General features: G+C 40.4%; 1 pseudogene; it reads right to left on the reverse strand.

Moving 5' to 3' along the window:
- Positions 1–3,556: 3,556 nt before the first annotated feature.
- LOC119721357 lies at positions 3,557–5,679 on the reverse strand (annotated as a pseudogene).
- Positions 5,680–11,998: the final 6,319 nt, after the last annotated feature.

Below are 11,998 nucleotides of genomic sequence, written 5' to 3' on the forward strand. Positions count from 1 at the left end.
CGGACAATAACATGCAGCAAGTATGGAACGGTCTGCGTATGATGAGTTGCTACTCTAAGCCTAGCAAATCCCATCAGCTTCCTGCTGTAACAATTGACTATGCTAACGAGCTTAACTCATTCTATAACAGGTTTGACTGTCATGATTTTACCAGTAAGCATAGTGACCTTCAGAGTTCATTCAATATAGGAGCTAATTCTGACCCGTTTTTAACTGTTACTGAGGATGAGGTACATCGGCAATTTCTAGGGTTGAAACAGTCTAAGTCTGCTGGTCCAGACAGACTTTCTCCTCGCCTCCTCAAAAAGTGTGCTGATCAATTGTCATACATTTTTACTTTCATTTTTAATCTTTGTTTCACCACCCAATCAATTCCGAACATTTGGAAACGGTCATGTATTATTCCAGTTCCTAAAAAGTCAGTGGTCACGTGCAATAATGACCTTAGACCAATTGCGTTAACCTCCGTGGCAATGAAGATATGTGAGCGTTTTGTTTTGAATTATTTGAAACCATTGATTGCTGATTTTGTCGATCCATTGCAATTTGCTTATACCAAGGGACGTTGTACTGAGGATTCAATTTTGTTTTGTTTAGATAAACTTTATTCTCATTTAGAACGCACTAGGTTTGGAAACTCTGCTCGTATTATGTTTTTCGATTTTTCTTCGGCTTTCAATACCATGCAGCCCCACATTCTTGCACAGAAACTACTTGACATGTCAGTTGTGCCCCATACTGTTGTGAGATTCATTTTAAATTATCTGACTTGCCGTTCACAATTTGTGCGTCTTAATAATTCCACCCATTCTGATGTTATAGTTTCTAGTACTGGAGCTCCGCAAGGCACTGTTTTAGCACCGTTTCTGTTTACTGTGTACACAGCTGATATCCGCTCTACTGATGTGAGTTGTCCACTGGTAAAATATGCAGATGACACTGCCCTTATTGGTCTGATTCAAAAGAACAAAGAGTCCATTTACATGGAGCAAATTAGTCGGTTTGTCGAATACTGTAAACGTAACTTCCTTGCACTGAATCTCATAAAGACGAAAGAAATGTTGGTTGACTTCCGCAAAGCTTATAAGCTGGTGCCGGATCCAGTTATAATTGATGGACATGAAATAGAACGTGTTGCCGAGTATAAATATCTTGGAGTTGTTTTTGATGATAGGTTAGACTGGAGCAACCATGTGAGTCATGTAGGTAAAAGATTGAACTCAAGAACGTACTAGCTGTTTGAGGAAACTGAACTCATTTGATGTCAGGAAGGAAATCAAGACAATATTCTATAACTCGGTTATTTGTAGTGTATGGACCTATTGTTTGTTATGTTGGGCTGGAAATACCGATAAGAAAGTGAACAAATTAATTGACGATACCATCAAACGAGCTAGTAGGATACTCGGTGAGTGTTTGCCATCAGTGGACACGGTCTACAACCAACGGCTGCGTGACAAGCTACAACTGGTGTGGGGAGATGCTGGGCATCCGCTCCACAACCGATTTAAGGATAACATCATTCCACGCAGCGGAAGACTGAGACCAGTGGTTGCACACACAAACCGATATTCTTCATTTTTCACAGGCAGGGCCATTAAGTGTCATAATAATGATTTTACAAGATGATTTTTATCCAAAGGATTAATTTATTCTGGTATCTGAGAAGCAACGGGTTTTCACAGTTTTTGACATAATTTTTATACTTAGTCCTTTATTCTGGTTCTACTTTGGGAATGGGTTTGGCATTAATTTCACATGTGCTTTTTTACGCTCTAAAGTTTCTAGTGCTTTATACTGTGTGCAATTGTAATGTTTTGATGTGATTGTGTATTTATTTCCTGAATATTGTAGCGTATGTTGAATTTTTTATATTTTTAATGAGAGACGACAACATGTAATTTCCAGTTTTGGATTTTAATAAAGTTTATCTATCTATCTATCTATCTATCCTCTGTTAGGGTTGAATCTCCTCTTTAACATGACACCCTGATCATGTCATTACATTCATGGTTGACTGAGCAGAGACCAATTTTATGAAAGGGTCTATTTAGAGAATTGCGCCACTTTTCAACTGTGTTTTTTTGTGGTGTCATTTGTCACAGAGTGAAAGGATACATGGTTGCCAACCAAGGCAGGTGGGGGAAAAAAAGAGATGTCACCATGAAAAGTGGCGCAATTCTTTAAATAGACCCTTCCATGAAATTGGTCACTGCTCAGTCAACCTGACTGTAAGGACATGATCAGGGTGTCATTTTAAAGAGGAGATTCAACCCTAACAGAGGATATCTCCCTTTGATTCACCTGTGCCCTACTTCTGTTCCAATTAGCAATAATTTTTAGCAGTAATTTTTTTTAGGATTTTTTTTTTTATCTACCCTATATAGTGAGATATGAGCTTGGCATCCCAACTGAGAAGCCACACGAGTTTTATCCAGTTTGATTTGTATGTCACAAGTATCTGAGGTCATTTTCAAGGCATATTATTGATCAATTGTTGTTCATGCATTATGTTCGTTTCCGGTAGTAACACCATACACTCAAAATCCAAAGCAGAATGTTTAAAGGGAAGATACAACATTTGCAAACATCACAAAACGAAATGATCAAATTATCACAAAATATCATACTGGATTGTAAGGGAATGACAGTCTAAAGCATCCTGAAAATCATGGCTCCTGGTGTGCTCACATTTTCAAGAAAAATGGTATTTTTCCAACGCTGGTCGGCCGACCAGCGTTGGAGAAAACTGTTTTTTCCCTTCAAAAACTGCTCCTAATTTTTCATAATTAGTTATTCCGCGTTTTCTTTGCAATTGATTACACAACTGTGAAGGGGCACAAGACTGCTAGACTGATTCTCTGACCTTACAATTCCCCAAAGTCTATAAATTCTCCTTTTCATCTAAGGTGGGGTCAGGGAACCAGACTATAAGAACATGAATGGTTTTCTTGGTTTTTCCAGCATCTACAAGCCCAAAACGTGAAACAAGTCATTTTAACAATATTTGCTTTAACATACTAATCCTCCAAATCCATTATTTCTGAAAATTGCATCAAAAGCAAATGTTGTACTTTCCCTTTAAACCTAATGATGACGTTTCAGCTCAGTGGATATTACACTTTCCAAGACAACAGTGACAAGCATTGGCTGCATAACCTTTTGATCACGAATTACGATTTCGTCCAAAGCACTCTGTTTTTCCAAAATCAATCAGTTGACTTATGTATGGAAATCACCTGATGATTTTCTTGATTCAGACAGCAAGCAGACGGACTGGTGTACGCTTTTTGATAATAATTCGGGCGATTCACAATGCAGTGCGCCACCAAGAGTTCAACCACGGAGAGTCAATTTTTCAAGTTTACGGTCGACAAAACATGGACCATTTGAATGAGTGCCGGTAGACAACTTGAGCTAATATGTCATAGATTGGGGCATAGCGTTCTGCCGCATTAAAAAAAACCACCATATTGATAACAAGAAAAGAAATGGGCAAACAGATCATCATCTACTTTTAATGCACGTAGTCTTAAGAACTCATGGCTCTGAGATGATTTTGCTCGTGACGTCAAATTACAGACCAAGAATTAAATCAACCATCGTTGCTGCGATTAATATCAGTGCAAGGAATATCACCAAAAGACACTCGGCTGGAAGTTTGCGGCGTCTTGTCTTTGATGGATCCAGGACGCGCTCCCAAACCGTGTTGATGGCCTTATTTGCTCCTTGCCACTTTCCAGGACCCATTAGGCAATACTGGTAAGGGACGTGGGGACCAACGAGACATCTGAGTGTCAACAATGGCTCAGTGAAGAAGAGTCTCAAAAAGTTCGGCTCGACTCCGATCTCGGACGCGACAGAGTCCATGTATGATATCGGTTCCACATATTAACGATGAGAAGCCAGGAACATCTTCCCCGCGCGCATCTGCTTTCTCAACTCCAGCTTCCATTTCGGACTGGGATGGCAGCTCGGCCACCCGCTGAAAACTCTGGCGGCCCAGCGAGCTTGCAGCTCCACGCACGGGATTACCGGGCCGATTGGTGTGAGAGCCCCGTTGACGGACAGTGTGTCGTGCGCTCTGCCGAGAGGCCAGACAAGCTTGTACAGAGGAATGCAACCCTGCTTTGTCTCGAGAGCCGGGCAGTCCACCTGAAACGGAAACTTGAAGCGGCAGCCTGTAGCCATGATGACAACATCAATGTCATCCTCGCGGATGCCATCTTCAAACTCAACTCCCTTCTTGGTCAACCTCGCCAGATTACTTTTAAGGATGACAGAGCCGTCAAGAATGCACTCAGGAAGGTTCTCGTTGGTCAACGGCTCGCAGGCTGCCAGGTCGTGGGAAGGCCTCAGTATGGGGGCCTTGATCAGGTCATACAGACGATTCAGGCCATTCTTGTAAAGCATGACGTCCAGTCTAGCGGATATCGAATGAAATCGTCGCATTAGCATGAGATCAGTTGGGGAGCCGGAATCGCCAGGACGGCTGATGAGCCAAGCGCCGCGTCTTATACTCAAAAAGACCTGAAATAGAATCAAAAGTTTATACAAATCATTAGGCCTAATTCAAAAGAAAGCGTACTTTTGTCTGTGAATTATACATGTATGTGCTCCAGTCCATAAGTGACTTTTCACGCTTATTTTTACATGTTAATTTAAATAAGTGAGTTAATAAGTACTCTTAATCACTGTTCGAGAGAATTTAGAGCGGATATACAATATTGTGAAGTGATTATCTGCAGAGAGATGGCGCTATACAAAGAACAACCTCACGTGGTGCGTCCAGAAGATACACTCAAAGTTTACCCAAACAAGGCAAAGCCTCTTATCGCAATTTGAGCTTGATACTCAGTAAAAGTTTATTAGAAATGTGCTTTTTAACATCTGCATTGCTTTCTAAGGTGCCCGAGATTCTACTTTCTTGCATGTGATATTGATTCCTCAAAGGGATACAATTATATATACCTGTGATGCCTTTCCGCCCATGTCCGCAGCCGCATCTCCAGCAGAATTACCGATCCCAACCACAACCACTCGTTTGCCTTCGAATTCCTTTGACCTCCGGTAGTCATGGCTGTGCATAACCTTCCCCTGGAACTCCTCAAGGCCTGGAAACTCAGGGATGTAAGGGTTGTTGAACATCCCTGTGCAGATCATCACAACATCAAACTCCTGGCTGAACTCCTCCACGTGCCCAGACACTCCCTTTGCTTGGGTAGTGACGACCCATCGTCCAGTACACTCGAAGTCTGGTGCCCGAGCCAAGCGGGTCACTCTAGTCAAAAAGCGGATGTGCTCCTAGAGACCGAACTCGTCGGTGTACATGTCGCAGTACCTCTTCATGTAGCTGTTGTGCACATAATTCGGCCACTCCTTGGGAAAGGGGAAGTCGCTGTAGCACATGGCCTCTTTGCTGGGGTTGGTGACTGTCGACTTGTACACCGAAGCGACCATTTCGCGGTCAGGGTTGTCGCGGTAGACCCAGAGTCCACCGACGCCATCTGATCGCTCAAAGGAAGTTGGTTGAAGGCCTTCGTCTAAGCAGCACTTTATTGCTGCCAAACCAGTTACTCCACAACCAATGACCGCAACTGTCTTGCTCGCCATCTGTTAATTCAACTATAAAGAAAAACGCTGTTGACCTGTTTAAAATCACTGGCAACTCCAGCTAACCTAAATTCAATTGGTATACAGGGTGTTTAACCCCTTAAGGACGGGGTGTAATGGGGACATTCCTCCACACATAGAGCAAGTGGCCCGCATGACTGCACAGCCTTTGTGTGGTAGCAGGACTGCACAAAAGCAGCAGCTGTGGAACTACCCACTAGCCGTGTGCCACGGCATACCACAGCTGGCAACTGCGTTCCAATGAGGATTAGCGGCCGCGGCCATGACCGCTTCCCGTACGCATGGGGTTAAAAAAAAAAGGAAACCCAACTTCAAAGAATGAGTATGGACAGACTTTATTATTACTGGCTATAAAACTGGTATCATCTGAAAGCGTCATCTATGCTTTTCAATGATACCGTGTTTAGGTTTTCTGAGTCATGCATCACTGAGCATCATTGTATTGAAAACTAGGTGCAAAAATGCAGTTGGTTCACTTTCATAAGAAAAAACCCACTGGGCTCGGCGTGCTTATTGTTACGGAAATGTCTGTGAAATGGCTTGACTGTTAATCCTCGGAAAAATGGCACATTGTTTTGAACGTGGCTTGGTCGAAACGAGAAATTACTGACAAGCAATTAAATCCAGTTTTGAAACCAACCCAACTTGGTTTTTGGTTTCTTTTTATGCACGAGGCGGCCTCCAAAAAGGAAGCGGCCGGGGACGCTAAACATGTTTTTATTTGGCCTAAAGGATCATACAGAACTTTTGGAGCCAAATACTTTTTTTCTCATCAAACGTCGTCTGTCGAAATGCCCTGGGAAAGGCATAGAGGGTTATATAAAAGGGTTATGACGCTCAGAATAAAGGAACTTAAACGGTCCAAAGATATACATGCAGCTAGCTTTTGTTTGCGCTTACAATTCTGAACAGAAAGATAATGCTAGCACCCCCGCCATGAGCGTCGCCAGGATGGGCCCCGGAAAAGCACCCTCAAAAGAAAGGGGGGAAAAGGGGGGGGGGGAGAGAAAAAACAGAGGTGTCAAGTCATATTTGCTATTAATACATATTTTTAACAAAATGGGCGTCTGCAGGGGTGTCAATGCCCTCGAAAAAAATGATAAATTGAGAATATGCTGGAGAAAGTACAAGGATTTGGGGGGAATGTGCTTTGCCCCCCCCCCCCTAAAAAAAAATCCTAGCGACACCGATGGTCCAGGCGCCGCCCCCTCGCAACCCATATGAGGTTAACAGTGACGCTCGTATCCGACGAGCCTCCAGAGCCAGCTGCGGCTGTCAATGGCCAGTCACTTGACTATTATAAGGCCGCATCAACTAGTGAAATAGGGGCGGATCCAGGAATTTTTGCAGGGGGGGGGGGCAGGCCCGTAAGATTTTTGTAATACAGCACATTGTTACTGATGCACTTGTTATAATTGTTCGTGTGTCAGAGCAGGGGAGCTTGCTTCCTGTATCCCGACAGCGCAATGGACCGATCCAGTAAGCACCGCCCCATGGTATTCTGACCAATCACAGCCGTGATTCATGTCCGACATGCGCGCACAAAAGTCCGACATGCGTGCACGCGCGTATGATGCGCGCGGCAGAAAAATGCATTGTGGCATTGGAGAGGAGCGCGTGTTAATTTGCCCACGTGCGCAGTGGGAGGGGCTTACTGGATCGGTCCATTAGCAGGTAATGAATTTGTATCCTGTATTTTAGTATTGTTATTTTCAACGTGTATTACGTGTTTTCACGTTCATTGTAATTTTTACGTCCACACATTCTCAAAAATAATCATTTCCTTTGCAATTTGCTCATATTAATATGAAATGTGACACTGCACATATTCACTGAAAAAAATTGCCTGGGTTAATTTGTACCCAAGCAAGGGTGAAAACTGCAACTGCCCAAAGTTGGGTTGTCCTTTACCCAATTGTTTGGGTTACAATTTCTGTTAAATTCCCCCAAAGCTTGTGGTCATACCAGACTAGATTTAATTTGAAACCACAGGTTTTGGTTGAATTTAACAGAAATTCTAACCCAAACAATTGGGTAAAGGACAACCCAATTTTGGGTAGTTGCAGTTGTTACCCTTGCTTGGGTAAAGTTAACCCAGGAAATTTTTCAGCGTTGGCTGGATAAGATTGTAACGTTTAACTTCGACATATGCCCCCCAAAGACATCCCAGGTTTTAAAGGATAGTTGTGTGGATGTTTATATCCTACTTTTAAAGCTCTTTCCGATTAAAGGGAAGATACAACATTTGCAAACATCAAAAAAAGAAATGATCCAATTATCACGAATTACCTTACTGGATTGTAAGGGAATGACAGTCTAAAGCATCCTGTAAAATTGTTGCTTCAGGTTTGTCGACATTTTCAAGAAATATTGTATTTTTCCAACGCTGGTCGGCCGACCAGCGCTGGAGAAAACTGGCTATGTTAAAAAACTACTCCATATTCCTTATATTTGGTTATTCCACATCTTCCTTGCAATTGATTACACACCTGTGAACGGGTACAAGCCAGCTAAATTGAAACTCTGGCCATACAAATCCCCAAAGTCGATAAACTGCTCCATTTCATCTTATTAAGTGGGGTCAGGGAGCCAGACTACAAGAATACAATTGGTTTTCTTGGTTTTTCCAGCATCTACAAGCCAAAAAGGTGAAACGATTCAGTTCAACAATGTTTGCTAAAACATATAAATCCTCCAAATGCACTTATTTCTGAAAATTGCAGCAAAAGCCAATGTTGTACATTCCCTTTATCATCATTTAGTTTTAAACGTATTTTGTAGCCCAATTGGGCGCTTTTCAGGACGTAATATCCCTTTAATGAGCCGTTATACAGTTCATGAACACATTCCCCGTCCTAATTTAACACATGAAAGCTAAAATTATACTCCCAATAATAACACATCAAAGGATTCATTAGTTTGGCAAACAGATTTTAAATATTCAAACGGAGGACTCAAAATCAGTGGCAAACTGTTACAATATGCTTTCATGAAAAAGGGTCATTGTTTTTGCCAGGTTTTCTTCGTGTTTTATGTACATTAATAATTAAATAACAGGTTATTGTTTAAGTTTCGGTATTAACTCCCGTTTTATTCATTTTTTTTTTTAAGTCGCAATTCATTTGTCATCTGAGGAAGTCACATCTCCTTTAAACACACCAACAAAATACCTTCACACAATGAAGCGTCCTGGGTGTCAAACTAATTCCAAAACTAGTCTTAGCTCCAAGGCTGAACGAAAATGCAAATGAAAATCTGAACAGCAACCAGCAACACGACTGATTGGCAGTTATAGTGATTTCACTGATAATTTTGAGTTTGCGATTACCTTTATTAAGCTAAATTTCATCCTTGGCACCATCAGCCTGGGGGTTTGGTCGGTATCAAATGAGGGGAATAATAGTCATTGTGATTTTTGGCAAGGTATGCACCCCTGTCGTTGGAAAATATGTGATAGCATTGGAAAAGATTTTCATATCTGGCCATCACTACTTTTTCCCTTCAGTGACCTATTAGCCATCAAAAAGTGATATGTCCTTAAAAGTCATATTTAGCAGGGAAAATATTGACGTATTTACTGAGAAAACAGAGAAATTTTCAGACTAGTCTCATAGGGTTTGTGCACAGGGTTAAAAGTGATGGGAATCTTTCCTAGCATTGCAGTGGTGGCAGCTTTTTGGGTGCCAAAACATGCTTGTTACTACATATAATTAATCCGGTTCAAGCATATTGGCGCCCATTTTGAAAATAAAAATAAAAAATGATAACACCAAAAAACTGCCAACGCTCACACCACAAAGCCATCACATATTTTCCAATTCTAGATGTGTATTACCTTCCAAAAAATCGCTATGAGCATGGCTCTTTTTCGACCATTTGATACGGGTGGCCCAAGTTTTGGACCGAAGCTGATAGCCTACCTGTATTGCCAAGTACTAAGCTGTAATAGGAACATGGCGAGAAAAAGGTTGCTCTCCATTCAGCTAAGTCGTACGTACGACTTGTATCTCGTACTTACGACTTATAACCCGTACCCACATGTACGACTTATATCTCGTACGCACGACTTATATCTCGTACGTACGACTTATATCTCGTACGTACGACTTATATCTCGTACGTACGACTTATATCTCGTACGTACAACTTACACGTACTACTTACTATTCATAGGTCGTACGTACAAGATATGAGTCGTACTACGAGATATAAGTCGTACATACGAGTTAAAATTTCTAAGTCGTACGTATGAGATTTAAGTCATACGCACAAGATATTGTACTTTTAATACAAGATACAAGTCGTACGTACGAGATACAAGTCATACGTACGAGATACAAGTCATACGTATGAGATATAAGTCATACCTACGAGATATAAGTCATACGCACGAGATATTGTACTTTTAATACGAGATATGTCGTACGTACGAGTTACAAGTCGTACGCACGAGATATCAGTCGTACAAACGAGTTATAAGGCATACATACGAGTAAGTCGTACGTATGAGTTCGCGGAAGGGAGAGACAAATATTTTTTCACCATGTCCGTATTAGAGCTTCCTAGCTAAGTACTCCCACACAAATGCTAAATAAACGTGTTTCTGGCAGAAAACAAAGGAAATTGCAGAAAAGTGGCTTGCCGAGGGACATCACAATGATGGCAATGGAACCTGCATTCAGAAGATTGCAACAGCTCGGGTCTGACCGAGTGTAACTTGCCTGTAAATGACAAGTCCTCGACTTGTAGATATGCCTGGAGATATTCAAGCTTTAATGGGCATTTGGGTTTTTATAACATTTAAATTTGATTCTGTACAAATTCGGCATTGATTTGAATTTTCCTTTAAATTAGTAGGCTATGAGTGGTGAATTTAATAACAATAAAAAGGCCCTATATCTGCAGCCATTACATGGACCAAGAAAGCAGGATAACAAAACAAACTTGATTGTTACACCGGACTGAAGTCATTGTTACGAAAGATTTTAAAAACGGGACATCTTCTAATCAAAAGAAAAGCAAAGGTTATTCAAAGATTGATCAGACTTGATAGCAACATTTAAACGTTTACTACACTATAATTGATTTGATTTAAACGTTCCTAAAAAATACAAAACGCAAAATTACAGTCCGACCTCAGATTTGGTCACATATTGTGAATTTTGTGGAAAAAAAATCTTATTTACAACATATTTGAACAATTCGTAAAATTTCAAGAAGATGTTTCCCGTTTTCAATTAATTGCTTAAAAAATTAAATGAAGCAAACCAAATCAAACAAACACACACACAAATAAACAAACATTTAAAACAGGATGTCATAGACATTTTCATATCAAGCAGCTTTGCAGATGATATATTTGGAGACATACTACGAACTTTGAAAGCAAACAAGAATCATCTTGGAACTCTGCAAGTACAGGGTGACTAAAAAAAAAAAGCGGAACCCAAACCCAATGAAATGTATTTCAGATTAAAAAAAAAAAATATGTAGCACCAAAAAAAAACGATGACTAATTATGGTAAGCCAATTTCATAAACTACTTTTAGATGAAAACAAATACTTCAATTGCTCGTTCAAATTATATCACCATTTAAACCAAATGACCCTAAAATCTGTTTTGTCCAAAAAGCGACATCAAGAATTGTCGTTATAATTCTCTTCAAACATCACCAGCGATTAAACCTAAGTTTAAAAGTTAAAAATATTCAACAAAGTCCTTTTGAAGGCCTGTCTTTAAAAAAAAAGGTGGATTTTATCAATCCTATTAGTTAGTTAGTATATGTTAGCCCAAGCAGCATTGTTAATAAAGATATTGCGTACTACAGTTGTTGACAGTTTGTTGTTGAAACAAGAATTGTGTGTCGTATTCTTTGTTGTTCCAAACAGTCTGAACACACAATACATTGCTTTTTTTGGACGAAACTGATTTTAGGGTCATTTCGTTTAAATGGTGACGTAATTTGAATGGATTGAGCAGTTGAAGTAATTTTTTCATTGATTAAATTGGCTTACCAGTCATTATTTTTTTGGGCGCTACATATTATTTTAAATATGAAATATATGTCTTTGGGTTTGGGTTTCGCGTTTTGTTTACTCACCCTGTATTCTGTATGCTTTCAGCCATTACTCTTGCAAAACTCCACAGTCCAGCCGTGTGAAATAACATTTCACACGGTTGGCACATTTTGAGGTCTTCAAACTGGGTTGTTCACAACTTTCAATAGCCATAGAAACATTTTAAGCAAAAAAATGACATATTGCTTCAACCAAGTTCAACCGAGAAATTAGTTTGTAATGACATAAAAAAAATAAGCCAAATCACTATGTGACCAAAAGCAAAGAAGTCAGTCTAACTTGATAA

This window comes from Patiria miniata, unplaced genomic scaffold (assembly GCF_015706575.1).
Source record: "Patiria miniata isolate m_02_andy unplaced genomic scaffold, ASM1570657v1 HiC_scaffold_1, whole genome shotgun sequence".
In the NCBI taxonomy this organism is placed as follows: domain Eukaryota; kingdom Metazoa; phylum Echinodermata; class Asteroidea; order Valvatida; family Asterinidae; genus Patiria; species Patiria miniata.